Source organism: Mytilus edulis, chromosome 11, assembly GCF_963676685.1.
Source record: "Mytilus edulis chromosome 11, xbMytEdul2.2, whole genome shotgun sequence".
Taxonomy (NCBI): domain Eukaryota; kingdom Metazoa; phylum Mollusca; class Bivalvia; order Mytilida; family Mytilidae; genus Mytilus; species Mytilus edulis.
In genome coordinates this window covers 60,213,325-60,239,729 of record NC_092354.1, presented here as the reverse complement: position 1 = coordinate 60,239,729, position 26,405 = coordinate 60,213,325, and the positions used below count along the sequence as shown (strand labels likewise).

At 31.5% G+C, this 26,405-nt stretch overlaps 1 protein-coding gene across 1 annotated transcript in view; it reads right to left on the bottom strand.

The window, feature by feature from the left end:
- The window catches only part of LOC139494445 (uncharacterized), a 251,359-nt gene that overhangs the window by 67,310 nt on the left and 157,644 nt on the right, over positions 1 to 26,405 (bottom strand). The gene's annotated exons all lie outside the window — the stretch shown is intronic.

The following is a 26,405-nucleotide window of genomic DNA, read 5'->3' as shown; positions in this document are numbered from 1 at the left end:
AATGGAATATAAATACTGAATAGCAAACACTGGTATCTAATTATTTTGTAACATTATTATATTTTTTTTGTTTATAATAGTAGTATGTAAAGATGAAAAATAAAAGGATGTGTTTTGATTTTGCCATAATTTTAATTTACTATACTATATTATATACACTTAGTTTACAATATTTACTATCAATTATTAATACATTTATGCATTCAATCATTGACGAACAGTCCCAAACCGACTATAGTCTATACTGTTCTGCACAAATTAATCATGCATGCAGTCCAGCCAGATTTTCTGGTACTATATATACTGTGTTACTTGCGCACTAAAGAGAGATTTCACACTTAAGCATCCATAACACAGCCAGGAGTCTACTTCGTCAAAATCATCTCCCCATTACGCCAGTTCATTTTCACAATCGTAGAAATGGAAGCCATTGTAGGGATGACGCGCTACCAATATTGCTCTTGGAAACCGATAAATTTATCCACATTGCACCATTACGATCCTTATATGTCAGTTGTATTCTAAAAGACAAATGTATCAACTAGCTAATGAGCATCAGTTAATAATCTTGTCTGCATTGAGTCAACTTAAAACTATTGTCTGATCGGTTGTCAGGTGGAATTTTCGAAAATTCATAAACATTAAAAAAAATTCTAATTAAATATTTCGTGGAAGGGCAGACTAGATTTTTTAGTGAATGAAGACTATAAAATTGAGAAAGGAAATGGTGAATATGTCAAAGCGACAACCATCCGACCATAGAGCAAACAACAGCCGAAGGCAACCAATGGGTCTTCAATGTAGCGAGAATTCCCGCACCCGTAGGTGTCCTTCAGCTGGCCCCTAAAATATGCATAATAGTACAGTGATAATGGACGTCATACTAAACTCTGAATTATACACAAGAAACTAAAATTTAAAATCATACAAGACTAACAAAGGCCAGAGGCTCCTGACTTGGGACAGGCGCAAAATTGCTCCTAGTAATCACACACACAAAAATTAGAATTTTTCGAAGATATGCATTTTCATCATCCAACTTGAAAGACTGTCGTCAAGTACTTTCAGTAAAAAAATAGCTATTCGAACACACCTTCTCTGTTTTTGTGACCCATTAGATAGGTATTTCACTTGACCCATATATTTCATCTTTTAGTACTTTAATTTTTTTGTGTTATAAAGTCAACCTGTAGCTTTAATATATAAAATGATAGAATCTGAAGCGAGACGATGTATGAAATATTCTTATTTTGTACGATATCAAGACAAAATACTCAACTCAAACACGCCCTAACATAAAAAGGTGCACTCGATTTTCTCTTTTCGATACAATTGTTACCCATTTTTTGGAATTTTTTCTTCAGTCACATAATGGAAGGGCAGACACGAAAATTACTGAACTAATAGATTGATATGTTTTTCGTCCGTGGTAATTTTTTAATAAAAATCGGAGGTTATGCATTTTCTTCATCCAACTTGAAAGATACCCATGTCGTCGACTTGATATCTAATTGTTCTGCTTAACTATATATATATGTACTAGATAAATTGAAAACTTATGCAAATGGTGTTTTTAAAATAAAACACCTCGTAATTGAGAAGAAAATTGCAATTTTGTTTGTTTCTATTAACTTTTTAAAATTTTGTCACTATAGTAAACAATACAGTAACCATTTATCGCCTTCTCTAACAAAGAGCTCCGATTCTTTTGTTCTATTTCAACCTGGTTTCCGACTGAACATAGCAGTGAGATTTGTAACTTTCTCCCCGTTTCTGGTAGGCACATTTATTTTCATAGGCATGTTTTTCACATTATTTTTACAGTTCAAATTCATTTTTGTACAGTTCAAATTCAATTGAAACTTCAAGATAACTTTCGAAAACAATATCTGACAGATTTGTATTTTCAATGTGAATAAAAGTTGGTTTGCAAAACATGACCGTCATTTATATCTAGGTCTTATTAAGAAGAAGTGACGGTAACCACTTATCCCATAAACATTGACAATGAGACAACTTTCTTTTAGACACAAAAATTATGTTGAATTAATCAAGTTTAGGTCAGCGTATGCCTTAAACAATGAGAAAAACACATAAACTGCATGAAAGCAAGCTATAACAGGGGTCCTAAATTATAAATGTAAAACAATTCAAACAGGAAAACTACCTGCCTATTTTATGTTCAAAACGCATATGGTATAAAGCAACCAAAGACAACCATGGAATTACAAGCGTGTGATTCGGGGATGGACTGAGTCAAAGTGTTGTCGCTGACACAAACAGTACAACAAAAGTACAAATAATAAAAAATAATGAAAAAACCTTAACTCGTCCGATGACAGAGCCTGTATAGTAAATGCGCGATGTGTGCCAAAACTTGTATCATAGTTAAAATTATCCCTTAACGATTGTAGAAAAGATTACATACATAGAATGATTAGATTACTTACAAAGGTGTCCATCCTTTTGTGCGAGAAAATCACATATCAATTGTGTGTTTCGATTTTTAAGACCGTAAACTTTAATTTCAAGTTTAAACATGTTCAACATATTTTCCCATAACTCATATAGAAAACGCATATTTAGAGAGCTTTAATCTCAATATGCTGTTAAAATATTTCGGAATGCAAAGTAAATTAAAATATTTGTGTTCTATAAGAGTAGGAATTCAAGTGTTTGCTTATTATTTATTTGAATCTGAGACTCATATAAATAATGAGCCGTTGTACGGTGAACGAACTTGTTTTCCAACGACCTACAAAACTCCTTTTGAACGCTGAAGTTAAATAATCAATTATAATGTAATGCGAATATGATTTTTTTTATTTGACCAAACCGGGTTATGCATTTTGAAATCTATGACGAAACCGGGTTGTATACATTGACGAAACCGGCCAGTTCCATTTTGACATGACCCATTTCTTTCGTTCCATACACAGAGATACAATTATGGAGATGCTCATAATAACTAAATTTGCAATCTCCGTGTCAATATCTATCTTCCCGTACCTTTCTTTCCGTACAATGTGAACAATTTAACGAGAAATTAAACAATTTCGAGGCAAGGTTCACTCAATTCGGCATTTTGACATGCATTTTGACTGATTTCTCCGTTAATATAGAACGGTTGTAGAAAATATTGCATCTCACAATAGAAAATAGTTGTATATGTATATATATTCTTAGATATCATAAAAAAAATAAAAAAAATAAGGAGAAACCTACCTTTCTTTTGTCTATTGGTGTTCCGTCATTGTGCCGGATGTTAGATACCATCGAGTCCGAGCAAATTTTGCCGGTGTGGTTTAGACACAGTGTTATCATTTCATATTTTAGGTCAGTGTATGACAATCTGCGTTAACGGCCGTTTACTACAAACAGTAAACGCGCGTTTACTTATTAGGAAAATAGAAGACGCGCATTTTTCCACGTTAACGCGGAGGTAAACGGGAAAGTAAACGCCCGTTTACTCTTTACAAAATTAGAAGACGCGCCGTTTTTGCGTTAACGCGGAGGTAAACGCGAAAGTAAACGCCCGTTTACTTTTAATGTCTACTGCAATTTCGGAGTTAACGCACAGTTAACGCGGCGTTTACATGAAGTGCACGCGAGTAAACGCCGCGTTAACTTTTTCGGCCCGTCTACATGTAATGCTTGGTCTGCACCCAACTGTACGTTTGATATGCACGGATCAATTACAAGGTCTAATAATAACTAATGGGGCTCAATAACTGTTTTATTGACCATACTTGAAAAATATCAAAACACACGATTTGTGTATGAGCATTAAATAAAAAAAGAAATAGTTCTGTTTGGAATGAACCGAGGAGACATAAGTTAATTATATCAAAAACAATTTCGACATCTCGGTCTCAACTTTGTCTAGAGCTGATAATTTTTTTTTATTATGAAGATACTATATGTATAACATTTCAGATAATATGTCACTGGAACAAACCGCACAAGTACACATAGTTACCCCCTCTGTGTATCGGTCAATACACTACATTATAGCTTATGATTACCAATTTAAGACATTCAGGTTAAATTAAAATGTTTTTAGAATACTTTTTTAGGCATTCTATCTCAAATATCTTTTGCTTCTTTCCATTCTAAGTTTCTGATTGCACTAAAGGCAACAGTAGTATACCGCTGTTCAAAAGTTAAAAAAACAAATTCGGGTTACAAACTAAAACTAAGGGCAACACATCAACAATAAGAGGAAAACAACAAAACAACAGAAACATTGAAGCGCAACAAAAAAAAAAACAAAAAAAAACCGACAATGTAAACCAGAAAAGACATTCTCTTAATACTATGTTTAATCGATATACTTATTTTAAGATAAACATCCCAGTCTGGTGGTTCGCATCTCAAAATGTATTAAAAGTTTGTTTTGTCTTATATCATAGATCAAAGTCTAACATTATTGTGTATACATTAAATATGATTAATATTTCAGTTTTGAATAACTTCCAGGTCACCATTAATTTATTGGATCAACAACTTAATTTATTGGACCAACTAAAACACCTTTAACTCAGTTGTGTCTGGAGCTGGGTAAAACCTGTTGTTGATGAAGATAATATTTATATAACATTTACGTTTATATTTCACTAGAAAAAACAACAAACATATGTAGTTACCCCCTCTGTGTAATAGTTCAATAAATTATGCTCTATCTTCTGTTCAGTTTAGATAAAGTGGTATTGGAATAAAATGCCTTCGTATAGCAGGCATTAATTCTCTTATAACCGAGATTTGTTCATCCGATTTTTTACTTGCACTAGGCATTTAATTGATTTGTTAAGTATTGATTCGCTTATTTGCACCCGTTCAGTCTAATCGCAATATGTGTTCACTTTCTGTTGTGTTTTGTTGTTTATTCATCATCGGACGAGTCGGTTTAAGTTTGGAATACTAAGCTGTCCAATATTTGCGTAGATTTCAATTATTCCTTTGATACAAAAGGTTATAAACTGTTTGAAGCTGGGCCAATTTACAAAAAAAAATTTTTTGCACAACTTTTTGGAATTTAGGGTCCTCAATGCCCTTTGTACTTGTTTGGCTTGATAACTTTTTTTTATCTGAGCGTCACTGATGATTCTTAGACCAAACGCGCGTCTGGCGTATTACATTACCATCTGGGTACCTTTGATAACTAATTATATTCTTTATTTATTACCTTTTAAGGTTATACGGGTCTCTCATCGAATTACGAATTTAATATTGCCTTTAATATTCTCAGCCTTTTTTAAATATATATTTCGACATAAGGAGGACCAATAGTTGGAACAATTTACCATATCCAATTGCTTTCTTATGGAAAAGATGACATTTTTAGTGTGAAAGGTGATCAGCAACTCTACAAGGCGTATAACCAATCGACAACCTTTGACGATATGACGTTATTGATCACAACATTATAAATTACTATAAAGTACGTAAGAGCAATTGTTAACTCATACCTAGAAAAGAAACTTCAGTATAACAATCTATCCTTCGATAACTTAAAAAAAAAAAAATGGAAAACAAGTTATTATGGGCATTGGAGTCTGGAAAATTTAAATTGGCTAAAATTTTGATACAAGGTGGACACGACGTGAACTTCTGTACAAACACAGGAAGCTCACCACTGATGCTCGCATGTAAATTATTTGCACGCGATCAGGACGTTCACTCGAAACTTGAGATAATTTCCACACTACTAGCAAACAAAGCCAATATAAATGCAACAGACAATAAAGGACGAACAGCGCTGGCGTATGCAATGCATGCAAGATGTAAAGCAACAATTCAAATGTTAAAAAACCAAGGACTCTTCATAACAATAGATGACAAGATGAAAATGATAAAAGGAAACGACAAAAAAGTTTGGAACAGTTTTGATTTGGACGAAAAGTAGCTTCCAACATATCACTTTTAAACATATTACTATGTTACCATTGATTACGAATCGACTTTGGTATTTCTGTTAAATACACAATGGTGTTAACATTTGCTACATTTACAGCTGATAGTGGTTTGCATCGAATCATTGATATCATTAACTGGACAAGCATCGAGATCCTGTTAGGTACTGAGCGGTTTAGGTTTCGGTTTTAAATATATATTTGTCAAGAGAGAGGGAAACAATTTTCAATGAACGTCAATTTCTAACGACTGTGTGAAGGTATTTAAACAAGCTGATCCTGTTGAACTAAATACATATTGTATGTCAGGATTTGACCAGTTTTATACCCATCAAAGATGAACAGTTTGTCAAGTTTTAAAGAAATTGAATAAATGAATTAAATTGATATGAATTGTTTATTATTACTTGATATGGCGTTTCTTTACTTGATTTTTAATGATTCTTAACTTCAAATTCAGCATTATTTTCTTAAAAGTGTGTTGAGCACTCGAAATCACCCATATATTTAGTTGGTTTTATTTTGCATGTATTGCTCATTGATTGGCTCTCTATGAAAAATAATAGGCTCTTTTTTTGTCTTGTACTATATTCCAAGGTATTGTCTTGTTTGTGTGTAGTGGAAATCAAAATAAAATACCAAACTCATTATTCAAAACGTAAAGTCTCTATTCAAATGGAAAAATCAAAATCAAAAACACATCAAATGAATGGATAACAACTATCATATTCCTAACTTGGTGCGGGCTTTTTCTTATGTAGAAAAAAAAGAGGGACGAAAGATACCAAAGGGACAGTCAAACTCATAAATCCAAAACAAACTGACAATGCCATGGCTAAAAATAAAAAAGACAAACAGAAAAACAACAGTACACATGACACAACATAGAAAACTAAAGAATAAACAATACGAACCCCACCAAAAACTAGGGGTGATCTCATGTTGGATTAAACCTGGTTTTATACAACTTTGGGAATTTTGGCACAAGTTTTTAGAATTTTGGGCCCTCTATGCTTTTGAAGTTTGTAACTGTTTTGGCATTTTAACTATTTTGATTTGAGCGTCTTATGGAGACGAAACGCGCGTCTGGCGTATCAAATTTAAACCTGTTACATTTGATAACTTATTATAACTAGCTTTCCTCGCATTCAACATTACCCAAACCATTTGTTACATACGTTAATGATTGTGAGGGATCACAAATCCATATTTCATCTAACATTATAGATTCTGAACTCAAAATAGTCGTATGAAGATATTCAACAAACATTTAAAACAAAGTTATTCCATGGTAAGGTAAAACATTTTAACTTGAGGTTGGCTTGGTTATATTCCTGTTTATGTAACTTTATGTGTTTACAACAAATATTGATTTACAATAACAATAGTCACAAGCAAATGAGTTCTGCTGATTTGACATTTGTGTCATACTTCAGCAAACCTTGTTGATAAAATATTGGAAAGAACTTTGACACTCTACACACTTTTCGAAAGGAAAGTTGATACATCATTAAATACTTCCAAAATATGTTCAATATTAGCTAAGATGAAAACTGATTTTTGTTTGTTATTTTAGTATATACAGCGGTACATCGCAAAATAATGATTCCTGTTTCGGTTATAAATATATACTGAAACTTTTTTCAAGTTGATATATTTAAAATGAGTAGATTTATTATGTGCTGGCTTATTAGAAAGTGAGACCTAAGCTATCTGTCTAAAATATACATAACTTATGAAATTAGCAGTTTTTCTTCAAACCACACATGTTGTATTCTTAACAAATGTACAGCGAGTTATAAAAGATCAATATAATTTTACATTGAATTTGTTCTCATCTGAACACATGTTTTTGATACATGAACGTAGGATTTGTTGACACGAGTACACAACATGTAGTGTATTTTGAGTATTTCTTACATGTTATCAAATCGAAAAATTCTCTATAAAGGATGTTTGAAATGTAGATTTGACGATGTTATAATTTCTCAGTTAAAAGAAAGGATTGAGACAATGTTTTTCAAAATTGCCTGTTATCTACCGACATTACCAAAAAAATACAAAGCCCCGCTCCATTCTATATGTGCTTATCCTAAAGCAAGACTCAAATCTAGTGGTTATCTTGTGATGAGCCTGTAAAATTTGTTTTCCGTTTTTTTTTTGCCTTGTCAAAAACCGATATTTGGGTTTTTCGTTCAGACACTGATAAACTTTCATCAAATTTTGATGTCTGGGTTTGAAGGTATAAAACGTTGCTCAGTGCTCGGAGCACAAAAATCATGCTCGAAACATGAAATCCAGCAATTTGATTGGTTGATTTTCGAGTCTGAGTACAGAGATCATGCTCGAAAGTTTTATGACCGTGAAGCCTGGTCTTTTATATTTGTTATTTTCGAAGGACGTATGGTGATATATGATTTATATCTATACTAGAATTAGACTATTTACCGGATTTGTAATCACATAAGCAACTCGACGGGTGCCACATGTGGAGCAGGATCTACTTACCCTTCCGGAGCACCTGAGATCACCCCTAGTTTTTGGTGGGGTTCGTGTTGTTTATTCTTTAGTTTTCTATGTTGTGTCATGTGCACTATAGTTTTTCTGTTTGTCTTTTTCATTTTTAGCCATGGCGTTGTCAGTTTGTTTTAGATTTATGAGTTTGACTGTCCCTTTGGTATTTTTCGTCCCTCTTTTATAAGATCTGCTCTGTTTGAACAGTTATCTCACATTTCCTTATTTTATATTATGGTACATACAAAATAAATGTGATAACAAAATATGGCTTCTTGGTCATTTTGAGAACGTAAGAGCTTATAATAGCCAAACCAAATAACACGTGTCAACAGAAAAGAAAGAAAAAAAATCACCCAAAAACATGGCAATCAAAAGAGACATTTAGTATTAAAAAAAAACAACCAGTGGATTGCAAATGAAAACTTTATTCGGTAACTAGAGACGTATAAAACCACAGACCCATAAAATAATTAAATAGACCATTCTTAATATTATTTAAAACTACCATGCACCATAATTCTGCTTCCAATTGACCCCCTCTAAAATGACCGTGTAGAAAATGAAATAAAATTTAGTAGGGACAGGCATTTTTCTTTGCAAACGTAATACGTGACGCATTAGTACTAAAGGGAGGGTCGTTTGTTAACAATGAACTTTAAAATTTGTTCTTGTATTTTATTTTTGTTTATTTGTTTGTAACATAGATAATATAAATGATAAAAGTTATGAACTTTGAATATCATTTCTCTAAGGTAACACTTTCCAACTGTTCCAAACAATTATTTATTTTATACAAAAGCACATGCATCGATTTTCCATTTCCGGTAATTTGAATTGTTCATAGTTTTATAGAAATAAGGCTTTTAACTATAAGGAATACAGTTGTGGTTTAAAATATCGTTTTTTATAGCTGGATTGAAAAAAGTAGAATCACAAACATATTGAATCCCGAAATTTCAAATCTGTAAGTTCCTCTTCAAATGCAGAAATCAAAGGGTCAAACACATCAAAATAATAGACAATACCTGTCATATTCCCGACTTTAATAAAACTTTTAACACAATGTCATAGTTTGGCTAAACCTCTCACTTTTATGCATTTGCATCAAATACCATTACATTTACAACGATGTGAGGACAAAATAAACACACTTAATCAATAAAAATGTGAAAAATAGGGGTACATTTTAAACGCAAACTCTCAATATCACTAGCAATCATTAATGTGTACTTTATATCGTCGAGAGTATGTTGTATTATTTCTACTAATGTATTTGTTCTGTTTTTCTATAGATCTATTTTTGATAGTTGTATTTAAGTATGTATTACCAATACGAACTTGCATTATATTTTTGTCCTATTAAAAATTTGCTGGATCCGGCAAAGATAAAATAAGTCTACGGTACGCTTGAGACAATTATATTTCTTTTCTTCGTGTACCCTGATCGAATGTTTATTCAATTGTGCAATGTTGGTAGGTTTGAGTTAGTTTTACGGGTGTTTTTCTTGTGACAGTTTTCGAATATCTGCGATACAGACAACCACACTGTGTTTCAATTGCCATAACAACAATCCTTTGTTGTCGATTTTAATATTTATTTTTCAACTGATACATTAGTCTTTCATTCGAACTGTTATAATTTGAGTCTAACTGATAAATAATAAGTACACAAATGGTATCCTTATGTGTACAAAGAGCTCCTCTTGAATAACTAACTAAATGCTATTGTACTGTTTAAATTATTAGTTTTTTTATGTTTAAATGAAGAAAATTGAAATATAGTGCAACTACAAAACCTGATGGAACGTCTGAAAATAAGAGCATGCTATTCTATTAACATTTAAATCTAAATTGAAGGTCTTTATATGGTCAACATAGGATATAACATTCAACAATTACACTGAGGTGGTGACTTTTCATGTGGTTTGTTCTAGTGACATAGGATATAACATAAAACATTCACACTAAGGTGGTGAATTTTCCGGTGGTTTGTTCTAGTGACATATATCATTCAGGGTTATGGAAATGCCATCTTAAAACACACATGTAAGATTTGACCTGCTTCAGACACACATTAGAAAAAGGTGTTGATATTGTTATTTGAAAAAGGACAAATATCAAATTCTGAAGATTTGACCTGCTTCAGACACACATTAGAAAACGGTGTTGATATTGTTATTGGTATAAGGACAAATATTAAATTCTGAAAACACGTCTTTGTTATTTGCGTTCAGAACACTAACATAAATAATGTGAATTGAAAGAAAAGAAATATTTGTTCAATGCACTTTACCAATCACAGATAGTATTGTTTCCATAAAATGACAGCATAGTAATACGTATCAGCCAGTACAACTGATATGTTATAGAAACAATTACCAACAAATATAAGTAATTGGGAAATGCATTATATAACTATTGCTTGTGAACTTATTAGTTAGTACCAAATGCATGCGTTTCGTCTGCACAGGTCAGATCAATGACAATCGAATCAAGACAGGTGGAATGTTAAATCAAACTCAAAGGTTTAAACAGAACAATTCTGAAAATTGAGCCAATTACGTCTTTTGTTATCCATTAAACCTTATTATTATTTGAATAAGGTCAATTACTTTTAATCTAAAGTGCCTATATAATTAAATTCGTTGAATGGAACTCAATAGTCATACATCTTTTTCTTATCAATAAACTAGGTGCTGACAGCATATACACATTTTGTTTATTTGTTAACAAGCACAGGTTATAATATACTCTTTTATAGCCATAAACAATCACGTTATTTTGTTTTTTGTTTTGTGATATTAGACAGTGAGAAAGTTCATGTTTTGATAACTACGTTATCATCCCATCAATGTTTCCTAACATTATGAAAAAAATAACTGTTAACAATGATATTTTAAGGTGGTACCCAACACTTTCACTAAAATTAATTTGGCTCGTTTAATTTTCATAAAATTTTGTCAAAGTAAATACTTAAACAAAAATATAAAAAAAATAAAAATTTTGAACCAACCGTTTTGTCAGAAAAATTACACTGGTTATCTAGCAATTTGACAACCAACAATTTTGATCATTGAGAAGCTTTATATTCCTTTTACAACACAGTGTAATTAAAACGTTGAGCTGACTTTACAGAGTTATCTCCCTGTAGTATTAGGTACCACCTTAAGGGAAGCCTTTTCTCTGTTTGTTTTCGAATTGACTTAATCATGATTATTATTGTTTTTACTATTGTATTTCGTTTTGATACATAGAATTATTATTGTTTCTATTATTGTTTTTCGTTATGATATATTGTTGATTATTATTATTTTTATTACTAATTATTATTATTATTATTATTATTATTATTATTATTATTATTATTATTATTATTATTATTATTATTATTATTATTATTATTATTATTATTATTATTATTATTATTATTATTATTATTATTATTAATAATTTTATGAATTTTAAGAGTGTGACATTGTAAGCTTGGGGCCGTCATCATTAAAGTGGAAAAGTATTTGAAAAAAAAATAAAGGCTGCAAATCAATGCAGACTGAGGCAAAAACAAAGCATTATTGCGATAGTGTGATCTACATACTTGTATCTTGGTTCCCTTACTAGTGTCACTTGTTCGGGGAAATAATTAATACTTTTTTTACAAGAAATTATTTTCACAATATGAGACCATACATTTGTTTTCAAAATACCTAAACAAGATTAAGTTAAAAGTACGTTTATCGAAAAAAGAAAAACAACATCAATACACATAGATATACATGTATATTATTTACTGACTCAAGGCACTTTCAAAACAAAAAGAAAGAAGTATATTTAAATATTTAACTTGATTAAGGTCGTCAGTGGTACCATAATCAAGACATGCACGACTGTTGGAAGATCAAGTCAAACAATAGTTCTAAGATAACTGCAAACAAATTTGTAATTTTCAGATAAGTATATTTAATTTGGAATTTTATTAGCCAAAAATGATGATGAAAGAATTAATCATTTTACAAACCTTAGATTAAGAGAAAATCCATTAACCTATGAATGATCTCTGAAAACCAAAGTTATCACATTCATTTACTGTATCTTTCAAGATCATCTATTACTTCTTGTTTTTGTACATGTTATTTCAAAACGATTTTTTAAAACATAGAAAATCAAATTATTATTTAAGTGGTGGTAAGTAGAGTACAACAATTTTCTGTAAGATATGGGAGAATAAAGGTCATCCATATTCACAATTGATCATTAGCATACGTCGCAAAAAGTAAAATTTAGTGGTTTGAATGTAAATATGGGGAATAATAATGCCAAAACCTAAAAACATGCTTCAAATTTACATTGCTGTTATCAAAATATTTTTTTACACTGATTATCATATTTTTAATAACTATAAAACATAATTGAAGTGGTATTGCTAGCTGCTTTCCACTTTAAGCACCTATGAAAAATTAATCATAGTTTCATATAACTATATTTCATTATTTTGGAACAGAAAGGTTTTTGTTAATTTTTATATTAACTGTCATACGATTATCTTACACCATTGTTAAATGTACAGCATAAATAAATTTATTGATTTTCTTAAATTTAGAAGTTAAATCAAACTATTATAAATCGTGCTCTACTAACGTATACTGGATAACCAAATTATAATTGTGTAATTGAATTACACACCTGTTTTTGTTTTTTATTAGTTTTTGTCTATCAGTCGAGAAGCTGAAAATATAATGCATCTAAAAAAATCATACTTGCCTGGTTTCCTTAACCAGTTTTTGTCTATAACTAAATAATCTGGAAATATACTTAAATTAAAATATAATACAGAGTAAATGAGTATATGTTACATTGTAGTGTTGTGTCGTTGTTCTCCTCTTATATGTAATGCCTTTCCATCAGTTTTAGTTTGTTACCCCGATTTTGGTTTTGTCCATGGATTTATGAGTTTGAACAGCGGTATACTACTGTTGCCTTTATTTAGATATACATGAACTATCTCAAAAACAGGGCGTTACTCTGATAACCTTTAAATTTAAACTGAAGGTCTTCTGTCATAAAATTAGCATGTACTTATTGACACAATGTACAAAGGTGACAACTACCTGTGTGGTTTGCCCAAGTAACATATAATGTATAAGGTGATAGAAATCCAATGACAAATTTCAAATTGGGAAATCTAAATTGAAGGTAATGATTTATTTAACACAATAAGAACAAAATATCTTAGTTTATTGAAGTAAGCAAGGCAAGTGTTCCGTCAACAACAGATTCATCTGTGATACTCTAACAAATCTTGTTTCATATAAGACAGCCCGTTGATCCTTACAATATGAGCCAATACAGCACAAAAGGTTGTGAAAAGTTATAATTAATCATTTTTTTGTGATTTAATGTTTTTGTAAACACTTAAGAAACTAGTTTTCCTTCTCAAATATAGATATCCATTTATAACATTTTATTTCATTATGTGTTTGTACTTTTAGATAGCTGGTATTACATTTTGTAAATAAAACGCCGGTTTCGTCCACATTAGACTTCTCAGTGACATCTTACAATAAAAGCCAATTAAACAAGAAATTGAAGAGCATTGAAAATGTTCGTGATGTTATGGCAATGTTTATAAATAGCGGAACAGTTATGTAATCGTGCTTTTGAACTATATGTACGGGTCGATTCCAGACCAAAACATAAAAGTCAAATGAGTAACACATATTGCTTTTCCTAACCACGTTTAACAAAACAAGGAAATACAATAACAACTATCGGCTGCACAAAGAGTGCATGGTATTTCCCTTATTAAAATATTTCAACAGTAATTTATATTTAGAAAGCTTTTAATCAGAAGCATAGATATGGATTCTTTCAAAAACATTGATACCCTAAGACATATCCGTATTGTTTGAATTATGAATAGTACAAGTCCAATAACTTTGGAATAATATACAAGAAACTTTCCAAAAACAACGGAGTACCATCATCAAACCAAACCAATCACAACAACAGTGTTAGGGACGACATAAAAAGTTCAATGTAGGATAAAAAAAAAACGTAAATCATAGTGTTTTTACTGATCCCCTCCCCCTCTTAACTTATTTTGGGCAAACATTGATTGACCAATAATGATATATATAAAATCGATGTCAAATAAACAAAAAGTGCAGCAATTTTGACCCCTTCCCCCACCCCAAACTGTTTGAAATAAGTTTTTTTAATCCTTCATTGATTTTTTATGTCGTCTCTTAATTTAGTAGTAATTTGATCCAAGTCTACTTTAGCAAGTGACTGTTTTGGATGGTTTTTCCCCAATCGAAAGATGAGATGTGTTCAACAAGTCAAGAGCTATCTGACATTCTCACGAAATAAATCCACAAAAGTCAAGATATGGTACAAAATTTGGAAACTATAAATTTGATATCTTAGATTTCAGAGCAATTCAGAGGAGCAAAAGAAACCAGGGGAACAGTCAAACTCAAAAATCGAAAATAAACTGACAACACCATTGCTAAAAATGAAAGAGACAAACAGACAGATAATAGTATACAAGAAACAACATAGGAAACTGAAGACTGCCCAACACGAACCCCACCAAAAACTAGGGGTGATCTAAGGTGCTCCGAGAGGGTAATAAGAAAGCTTTTGTGTTTGTGCATTCTCTTCAACAAAGTCCACTATGAACTTTTTATCAATCGAAAACATGATAATCATAAGGGATAGGTATGATTTTTATCCAATGTTTGAGAGCTCTATGTTGACAAACATGTTAAGGAAGAAAGACAAAACTTTAGCCTAACACAAAAGATGATGCCGATATGTTTTTTGTAAATGGATGGATTTCACTTAAAGAATGATCGCAACTATGCCTTAAAAATAACAAGTCTTTTCAAAGTTTGTTAAAAATTGAAAGTATATTTAGCTGAACGTAAAATCCTAATTCACATCCCTAATTAATTGGGCATTTACAAAGTCAGAATGACAATACATACATGACATATTTTCAAACTCTTTTCTGTCATTTTTTAGTAGCAACAAACAAAAGAACTATATCAATTGGACATGCTTTGAAACTATATTTGCGGTTGAATGTTTACTCGTTAATATTTTTGTTCGCTTTAGAGATTCCGTTTATCGTCAAGTTATTGGAATTCCGATGGGGACTAACTGTACACAACATATTGCGGACCTGTTTTGAGTTACAACTTATGACTTAAATCAGCAAAGACCCATCAAAACAACATTTGATACAGAAATTTAACAAGAATTTTAGATATTTGGATGATATATTTGTTCTCAATAATGACTTCTTCAGTTTGATTACTAAAGAAATTTACGCTGTTGAACTTACTTTAATTAAAGCTAAAACAAACAATGACCACTGCCCTTTTCTCGATTTTAACCTATATATCATTACGGGAAGGTTAATACAAAAAATCATGATAAATAAAGGCAACAGTAGTGTACCGCTGTTCAAAACTCGTACATCTATGGACAAAAAACAAAATTGGGGTAACAAACTAAAACTGAGGGAAACGCATTAAATATAAGAAAAGAACAAAGAGACGATTTTCATTTCCTATCGTTAATTATCCATTTTGAGATGGTGACGTTCCCTTGTCACCATCTTATGGTGTTTATATAGCCCAACTTGTACGATTCGCTCGTGTATGTAACAACGTATTAGATTTTAGCGAGAAAAATGTATGTAATACTGAAAAATTATTTCACCAGGGTTTTCGATATCACAAACTAGTCAAAACTTTTACTAAATTTTATCATAGGTACAAGTAAATAATTTGTAAATATAACTCAACATGCAGACTTCTTATACGTTCAAGTAATTTATATCAAATCTGTTATGGTAATATTGTTTACAAAGCACAGAAATGTCAGTATTTACCTCAAAAGCTAACAAAACCTTTAAACAGACTTATTAAGAAGGGACATAGTTACGATATTGTTGTCAGGTCATTAAAGATTGCATATGTTGTCTTTAATATAGATTCACTTACAGGATCTTTGCATCGGAATTAAACACATTTATTCTAAAACCAGTTATTGGCATGACACGCGTTATGTTCTTCTCATATATCTAATGATGGTAAATACTAAACCCCCTATCAGGAAGTTGTGCCTGATATTCATATGATGAAGACATTATCTTTCAATCAGTTTAATTAAGGTCTGGAGCTGGCATGTCAGTTACTGCTAGTATTCTGTTGTTACTTATGTATCATTGTCATTTTGTTTATTTTTCGTTTGTTTCATACTCTGAAATCAGACTCGGACTTCTCTTAAACTGAGTTTTACTGTGCGTTTGTTTTTCTACATTGGCTAGAGGTATAGGGGAGAGTCGAGATATCTCAAAAATCTCTCTTAACCCCGCCACAATATTGCGCCTATCCCAAGTCAGGAGTCTCTGGCCTTTGTTAGTCTAGTATGATTTTTAATTTTAGTTTTTTGTGTATAATTCGGAGTTTAGTAAGATGTCCATTATCGCTGAACTAGTATGCATATTTGTTTAGGGGCCAGCTGAAGGCAACTACGGGTGGGGGAGTTTCTCGCTATATTGAAAGCCCATTGGTGGCCTTCGGCTGTTGTCTGCTCTATGGTCGAGTTGTTATCGCTTTGACACATTCCCCATTTCCATTCTCAATTTTGTTTACTTGAGAATCATGAAAACGGAAAATCTGTCCATACCAAGAGTCTTATTATTAACTAATGTATCATTATGTAAGAACTACTTATTTCAAACAGATTTTTTACTAATCCATTAATTATCTTCTTTATTCATTTATTTCTATATGTTTTGATTTGGCATTATTATAATCCTGTTATAAGAATGAAAGTATAAACTAACTAAAATCTTATTTCGATATTAAAAAAGAAGATGTAGTATGATTGCCGATAAGACAGCTCTTCAGAAGAGACCAAATAACACAGAAATTAACAACTTCTTGGAAGTATGTTTTAAAAAGATTTGTTTATGCCGAACTGACAACATCCGCTTCATTTGTAAAGCTTTATGCATTCTAACCTGACTTGATAAAACTGTAAACTACTGCATATAATCAGGTGTATCTCACAGTTTAAGTAACTGGAAGGCTGGCTCTTGTGACACCATTGTATCAGTCAGCAGTTCCCTGTCCCACTAGTATCTTTCGTCCTTCTTTCCCTCAATGATAACAGGTGAACGATAATTTGCGCCATTCACCACACCAGAGACGCTAGTGACGCTTGAATGTAAACTGTCGGCTTGTCAAAAAATAAGATGAAACGAATTGTACCACATGGGACTAAGACAATCTTGTTTGAGTTCTTTTTCCGATGCCTGATCGGTAACGTTATCACATTTAAAGTTATTCATAACGTACCAGTAGTGTGATATGAATCGCGACAGACATACTCAGGAAGTGGCAAGGTCAAAGTGATGAACAATTACATAGCGTTGACCGAGGGGTACCAACAAGTCATAAGAACAAAGTGTTGAAATAGTTTGAAGGCGCATGACCCATCAGCTTTACAAAAGGCAAAAACTAATAACTCACTAAAAGACGCAAAGTACAAATCTGAGATTTAATTTCTGTTTTTTGCCGTTTCTTACATGGCAAAAACGGTTACTAGTCTGACTTATGCATGTTTTGTGCGTATATTGAGAATACAAATGAATGATTTATAATAAAATAACTTGTTTCTTTTGAAAATAGAATTACAAAAAAGCTAATTACTTATACCGGTAAAAGATGAAAGATAGAAATAATTATGTTTTGATATTTTTACTTAGCCTGCAATAAGACAGTAACAGTACAGAACAAATATAAATAAGGATAAACATGCACTGATTTAACTTTCACTAAACATCAAAAGTATTTTGTCAAACTTTGAAGAAAATAGATTAATACCTTCTTTGGTATTTACTTTCAAAGAAGTCATTATCAATTTTGTTTATTCAAAAAAGAACTTAAAACATATGTTATTTAATTGCCAACGAGACAACAATCCACTGTTGACTGTTATATTTAAAAGGAAATACTAGTAGGTAAATACCTTATTTGGAATTCATTTTCAAAGAATTATTTATATATGTTGTTTGTTTACGAATTCCCAGATTTCCAGTGAATACCTTTGTGTCTGTGGGGCTTCTTAAGTTTACTGACTTAGAAATTTTGGTAAATGATGTTTTCCACAAAATCAGTGTTGGGGTCATTTGATATTGCTAGGGGGTCAACATTGTTTTTGAGTGTTTCGTGATTCCCATTAAATTACTTTCATATCAAATGATATTTATTGTAATATAAATGAACAATCTGCCGAATGCATATCAGATTCGTGTCAATGCTGTCATTTTTTACATACTCTTTGCATATCGTAAACTTGAATAGGCATGTTGGCTTGCAGGTTGCTTACACCGATTTACAGATATGGTTGAATTTTCGGGATACGAAGTGGAATTTTACACACTTCTGCAACCTTACAATGCCTATTTTGATTCGACTTTATCAAGTTAGAAGTCTCCCTATGCATGTCCCTTAACACCACTCATTCCAATATCTACTCTTTAAATTCGCTGTCCTTTTGTACGACGTCTAGTTATGTGATATGAATCGTGACAGACACATATAAAATGTGACTAGGTTTACATTGTTTTAGTGGTAAAACATCAACTAAGCTAGGACTGTGGTGTAACAACACAACGCATGAACAAAGTGTTTAAATGGTTTCAAACAGCATGAATCAATAGCTCGCCACAAAGCACAAACCAATAACTAACAAAAAAACTTTTTTACAGTCTGTATTTCAATGCTCCTTTCCTTATTTTGTTAACTCTACAGAAAGCGATTACATGTATTACATATGTGCGGTTATTGAAAGAAATTGTTTTTAATTTCATAATCAGTTTTAATCTTAAAAATATGAAAATATAAGCTAAAAACGTATACCATAACAAAGCTGAAAGTTAGAAATGATACATTTTAAAATTATTTTTTACGAAGCCGGCAATAGCGCAACAAGTTGTAGGGACAGACATACAATAGTATGAACATACAATTAGTTATCATTTTAATGTTTGATAATCATCTCAAAGAAGTGGGGTTTTTTGTGGTGGTTGTTCACCGGTTTTTATCTTTCTTTTTATTTTAACCAATGATGAGATTTTATTTAAATGATACTTTAGATGATACAAAAAAAGAAAAAAAATTTGGTCTATGCTTTTGAACTTTTAAACAGTCAGTTCCAGAAATTAAAAAAAACAATTGCGTGACACATATATATTTTTTCCAAATCTGAATTACAAAAAAAAGTATAGCAATAATACCAGGGTTATGATTCTATATTCTAAAAGACCGTTTCGTCTTACAAAAAGAGTAAAACTAAGTGTAATCAGATCCTTGTTAATAAAGCCTGGACAGGTATTTTATTAAGTCGCATTAACTCCAACTCTTATCTTTTGTTCATTTGCTGTGGTATATCTCATATTTTAGAAGGTTTTAACCGGACCTATATGGTATATTTTTTTTCAAATGACCAAACCATTATGTTGGCCTACATGTGTAGAATGAAAGACAACCACCGTCCAACACATTAGATGAATTGTCAGTGCCAATTTGTGTTTCACATTCTTATATACATTGTAGCTGCGCCCCTAGAAATTATTATTGCTTGAAAGTTCATTTTGTATGTATATTCATTGTTTAAAAGAGGGACGAAAGATACCAGAGAGAGAGTCAAGTTAAAAGATCGAAATTAAAATGACAACGCCATGGGTAAAAAGGAAACAGACAGAGAAATAATGGTACACATAACTAGAAGCTGCAGACTGACAAAAAAATCAAAAGCCAAATCCTTATTTTTATGAATTTTGGGTCCTCAATGCTCTTCAACTTTATACGTTTTTGGCTTTGTTACTATTTTCAAGTGAGCGTGACAAATGTGTCTTAAACTAGTATATATATTTGTTTAGGGGCCGGCTAAAGGACACCTCCGGGTGCGGGAATGTCTCGCTGCATTGAAGACCTGTTGGTGACCTTCTGTTGTTGTCTGTTCTATGGTCGGGTTGTTGTCTCTTTGACACATTCCCCATTTCCATTCTCAATTTAACTTGTGTAGACAAAACACGCGTCGGCGAAGTAAATCATAATCCTGGTACATTTGATTACTATTAACATGTCTTAAAAATCATTAAACATGTTAAAATTAATATGATTGAGATTAATACGTCACATATAACATAAGTTCTGAAGAATATAATTTTCTAAACTTTGAATTAATATCAAGAATAATTTGGAACTAAAAACAAAACAAATGACAAACTAAATCGTTTGTGTCAGTTTGGAAACTTTGACAAGGACATACATGTACTTTTGATTACAATCACATTTAAGTGTCATCTGATCAATCACTTCTTTACTTGTCATATTTGAATAAATAAGAAATTGCCATTTTTATTGTATATGCGAATTGAGTTTTTTTTTTAGAATAGTTCCAAATTATCATGGAAACAAATTTTCGATTCTCCAGATTAAATGTCACATGTGAGTCATTCATTAATTTCTCAAGAGGATAGATGTATAATACAATGATCTTTCAAACGTGATCTGGTATTTGAATTTTGTTTGTCAGTCTCTTACTTTCATGTAATAAATCATTAAAAAAAATCATTGAACTTTTAATCATAATCAGTTTTTAGCGACACTTTCATAAACAATTGTGTAAACGAATAAAAATTTTCAAGTAAAAACCCATGAGTCGACTAAAAGACAATTTCCTGCTATAAGGAATTTGAATAATTTGCTGAAAATGTGCAAAACGCTCAGTATTTTGTGGAGTACAAATAATCTTAACATAACGATTTAAATAATAAAAGAGGGGCGAAAGATATCACAGGAACAGTCAAACTCATAAATCGAAAATAAACTGGCAACCTCATGACTAAAAATGAAAAAGACAAACAGACAAATAATAGTACACATAGAAATCTAAAGACTGAGCAACACGAAACCCACAAAAAACTGGGGGTGATCTCATGTGATCCGGAAGGGTAAGCAGACTCTGCTCCACATGTAGCACCCGTCGTGTTGCTCATGTATTACAAATCCGGTAAATAGTCTAATTCGGTAGGTCATATTCATGAAAAGGTAAGAGGATTGTAGTAACGACGTAAGAAACATATCAGATATCATATGTAAAACGGTCATTCCATAACGATCAACCAACTCTTGATGGCGTCCGTAAAATTTACGAAGGGATGATTTTTTCTTCACCATTTGGAACTCTATCTTTAAAAGGTTCCTTGTGAGCAGCAACCCTCTATCAAGAAAATCAAAAATCGGGAATATCGTATCAAATAGGAGATGTATACTTCGTATGTAGGCGCTGCTGGAATTGTGCTACATAGAAATAGAAAGTTCACAATTTGGAAGCTGAAATCATCTCGTTTGTCGTAAAGTTTTTTTTTCAACCAACCCTCACTGTCATTTTCTAGATGTAAGTCAAGATATACGGCATACTTAACTGTATCTGTTGTATCCTTTATTTCTACATCGATTGGTTAGATACGTTCAACATAGTCACCAAATTTTGAAATATATTTGTTAGAGGACATCATCTAAACAGCGGAAAGTAAATTCAAAGGGTATTGCTAATAAATGTTGTTACATTAAAGCTAGGTTTTAGACAAAAAAATCATTAAATTATTTAGACGATAAGTAGGCACTGACTTTCATAATTCAGTTGATTTCTGGCATTTTTAAAAAGCGGGTGATTAACACAGGTTTTGTTTCCAATTTCTGTGAAAGTCATTTCAAAATCAAATGGCAAATATATCTAGTATTTACTGAATAAATCGTCACAAATGCTGGGCATATCATTTGGCAAAACAAATACGTGTTTTTTCTACACAAAACTAAACAGTGGCAAAACGCGCGTCGGCGAAGTAAATCATAATCCTGGTATCTTTGATTAATATTAAAATGTCTTAAAAATCATTTAACGTGTTAAAATTAAACAATAATATTATTGAGATTAATACGTCACATTTTACATTTGTTCTGAAGAATGTGATTTTCTAAACTTTGAATTAATATCAAAAATAATTTGGAACTAATAACAAATCAAATGACAAACTAAATCGTCTGTGCTTGGAAACTTTGACAAGGACATACGTGTACTTTTGATTACAATCACATTTAAGTGTCATCTTATCTATCACTTCTTTACTTGTCATATTTAAATAAATAAGCCATTGCTATTTTTATTGTATATGTGAATTATTTTTTTCTAAATATAGTTCCAAATTATCATGGAAACGAAATTTCGATTCACTAGATTAAATGTCACATGTGAGGCAATCATTAATTTCTCAAGAGGATAGATGTATAATACAATGATCTTTGAAAAGTGATCTGGTATTTGAATTTTGTTTGTCAGTCTCTTACTTTTATGTAATAAATCATAAAAAAAGCATTGAACTTTTAAACATAATTAGTTTTAGCGACACTTTCATAAACATTTTTGTGTAAACAGTTTTCAAGTAAAAACCCATGAGTCGACTAATTGACAATTTTCTGCTATAAGGAATTTGAATAATTTGCTGAAAATGTGCAAAACGCTCAGTATTTTGTGGAGTACAAATAATCTTAACATAACGATTTAAATAATAAAAGAGGGGCGAAAGATACCACAGGAACAGTCAAACTCATAAATCGAAAATAAACTGGCAACCCCATGACTAAAAATGAAAAAGACAAACAAACAAATAATAGTACGCATAGAAATCTAAAGACTGAGCAACACGAAACCCACAAAAAACTTGGGGTGATCTCATGTGATCCGGAAGGGTAAGCAGACTCTGCTCCACATGTAGCACCCGTCGTGTTGCTCATGTTATTACAAATCCGGTAAATAGTCTAATTCGGTAGGTCATATTCATGAAAAGGTAAGAGGATTGTAGTAACGACGTAAGAAACATAACAGATATCATATGTAAAACGGTCATTCCATAACGATCAACCAACTCTTGATGGCGTCCGTAAAATTTACGAAGGGATGATTTTTTCTTCACCATTTGGAACTCTATCTTTAAAAGGTTCCTTGTGAGCAGCAACCCTCTATCAAGAAAATCAAAAATCGGGAATATCGTATCAAATAGGAGATGTATACTTCGTATGTAGGCGCTGCTGGAATTGTGCTACATAGAAATAGAAAGTTCACAATTTGGAAGCTGAAATCATCTCGTTTGTCGTAAAGTTTTTTTTTCAACCAACCCTCACTGTCATTTTCTAGATGTAAGTCAAGATATACGGCATACTTAACTGTATCTGTTGTATCCTTTATTTCTACATCGATTGGTTAGATACGTTCAACATAGTCACCAAATTTTGAAATATATTTGTTAGAGGACATAATCTAAATAGCGGAAAGTAAATTCAAAGGGTATTGCTAATAAATGTTGTTACATTAAAGCTAGGTTTTAGACAAAAAAATCATTAAATTATTTAGACGATAAGTAGGCACTGACTTTCATAATTCAGTTGATTTCTGGCATTTTTAAAAAGCGGGTGATTAACACAGGTTTTATTTCCAATTTCTGTGAAAGTCATTTCAAAATCAAATGGCAAATATATCTAGTATTTACTGAATAAATCGTCACAAATGCTGGGCATATCATTTGGCAAAACAAATACGTGTTTTTTCTACACAAAACTAAACAGTGGCAAAACGCGCGTCGGCGAAGTAAATCATAATCCTGGTATCTTTGATTAATATTAACATGTCTTAAAAATCATTTAACGTGTTAAAATTAAACAATGATATTATTGAGATTAATACGTCACATTTTACATTTGTTCTGAAGAATGTGATTTTCTAAACTTTGAATTAATATCAAAAATAATTTGGAACTAATAACAAATCAAAATGACAAACTAAATCGTCTGTGCTTGGAAACTTTGACAAGGACATACGTGTACTTTTGATTACAATCACATTTAAGTGTCATCTTATCTATCACTTCTTTACTTGTCATATTTAAATAAATAAGCCATTGCTATTTTTTATTGTATATGTGAATTAGTTTTTTCTTAATATAGTTCCAAATTATCATGGAAACGAAATTTCGATTCACTAGATTAAATGTCACATGTGAGGCAATCATTAATTTCTCAAGAGGATAGATGTATAATACAATGATCTTTGAAAAGTGATCTGGTATTTGAATTTTGTTTGTCAGTCTCTTACTTTTATGTAATAAATCATAAAAAAAAGCATTGAACTTTTAAACATAATTAGTTTTAGCGACACTTTCATAAACAATTGTGTAAACAGTTTTCAAGTAAAACCACATGAGTCGACTAATTGACAATTTTCTGCTATAAGGAATTTGAACAATTTGCTGAAAATGTGCAAAACGCTAAGCATTTTGTGGAGTACAAATAATCTTAACATAACGAATTTAAATAATAAAAGAGGGTGGAGAGATACCACAGGAACAGTCAAACTCATAAATCGAAAATAAACTGGCAACTCCATGACTAAAAATGAAAAAGACAAACAGACAAATAATAGTACACATAGAAAACTAAAGACTGAGCATCACGAAACCCACCAAAAACTGGGGGTGATCTCATGTGCTCCGGAAGCGTAGGCAGATTCTGCTCCGTATGTAACACCCGTCGTGTTGCTTATGTTATTACAAATCCGGTAAATAGTCTAATTCTGTAGGTCATATTCATGAAAAGGTAAGGGGATTGCAGTAACGACGTAAGAAACATATGCGATATCATCTGTAAAACGGTCATTCCATAACGATCAACCAACTCTTGATGGCGTCCGTAAAATTTACGAAGGGATGATTTTTTCTTCACCATTTGGAACTCTATCTTTAATAGGTTCCTTGTGAGCAGCAACCCTCTATCAAGAAAATCGAAAATCGGGAATATCAATTAGGAGATGTATACTTCGTATGTAGGCGTTGCTGGAATGGTGCATCATAGAAATAGAAAGTTCACAATTGGGAAGCTGAAATCATCTCGTTTGTCGTAAAGTTTTTTTTTCAACCAACCCTCACTGTCATTTTCTAGATGTAAGTCAAGATATACGGTATACTTAACTGTATTTGTTGTATCCTTTATTTTTACATCGATTGGTTAGAAACGTTCAACATAGTCACCAAATTTTGAAATATTTTTGTTAGAGGACATCATCTAAATAGCGGAAAGTTAAGTCAAAGGGTATTGCTAATAAATGTTGTTACATTAAAGCTAGGTTTTAGACAAAAAAATCATTAAATTAAATAGACGATAAGTGGGCACTGACTTTCATAATTCAGTTGATTTCTGGCATTTTTAAAAAGCGGGTGATTAACACAGGTTTTATTTCCAATTTCTATGAAAGTCATTTCAAAATCAAATGGCAAATATATCTAGTATTTACTGAATAAATCGTCACAAATGCTGGGCATATCATTTGGCACAACAAATACGTGTTTTTTCTACACAAAACTAAACAGTGGCAACACGCGCGTCGGCGAAGTAAATCATAATCCTGGTACCTTTGATTACTATTAACATGTCTTAAAAATCATTTAACATGTAAAATTAAACAATAATATTATTGAGATTAATACGTCACATTTTACAATTGTTCTGAAGAATGTGATTTTCTAAACTTTGAATTGATATCAAAAATAATTTGGAACTAATAACAAATCAAATGACAAACTAAATCGTCTGTGTTTGGAAACTTTGACAAGGACTTACGTGTACTTTTGATTACAATCACATTTAAGTGTCATCTTATCTATCACTTCTTTACTTGTCATATTCAAATAAATAAGCCATTGCTATTTTTTATTGTATATGTGAATTAGTTTTTTCTTAATATAGTTCCAAATTATCATGGAAACGAAATTTTGATTCACTAGATTAAATGTCACATGTGAGGCAATCATTAATTTCTCAAGAGGATAGATGTATAATACAG